This window comes from Volvox carteri (assembly GCF_000143455.1).
Source record: "Volvox carteri f. nagariensis unplaced genomic scaffold VOLCAscaffold_12, whole genome shotgun sequence".
Taxonomy (NCBI): domain Eukaryota; kingdom Viridiplantae; phylum Chlorophyta; class Chlorophyceae; order Chlamydomonadales; family Volvocaceae; genus Volvox; species Volvox carteri.
The window spans coordinates 1,993,299-1,993,526 of NW_003307555.1; positions in this window are offsets into that span (position 1 = coordinate 1,993,299).

The window sequence follows — 228 nt, forward strand, 5'->3', positions numbered from 1 at the left end:
GAGAGGAGGGGGAAGGGGGAGGGGGGGAGGGGGACCGCCTTGGCGAGGTGTACGAAAGGGGGTCAGCCGCAGCACCACCTGCTCAGCCTGAACGGACGGGGCCGGGTGGAGCAGCGGTAGGGGCTCCCCTGCCGCCCTTGGGTGGCCTTCATCTGCACCTCCCCCGCCACCGCTTAGTACTGGGGGGCCGTTGTCAGGACTGGGGGGAGAGGAAGAGCGACGAGGCGA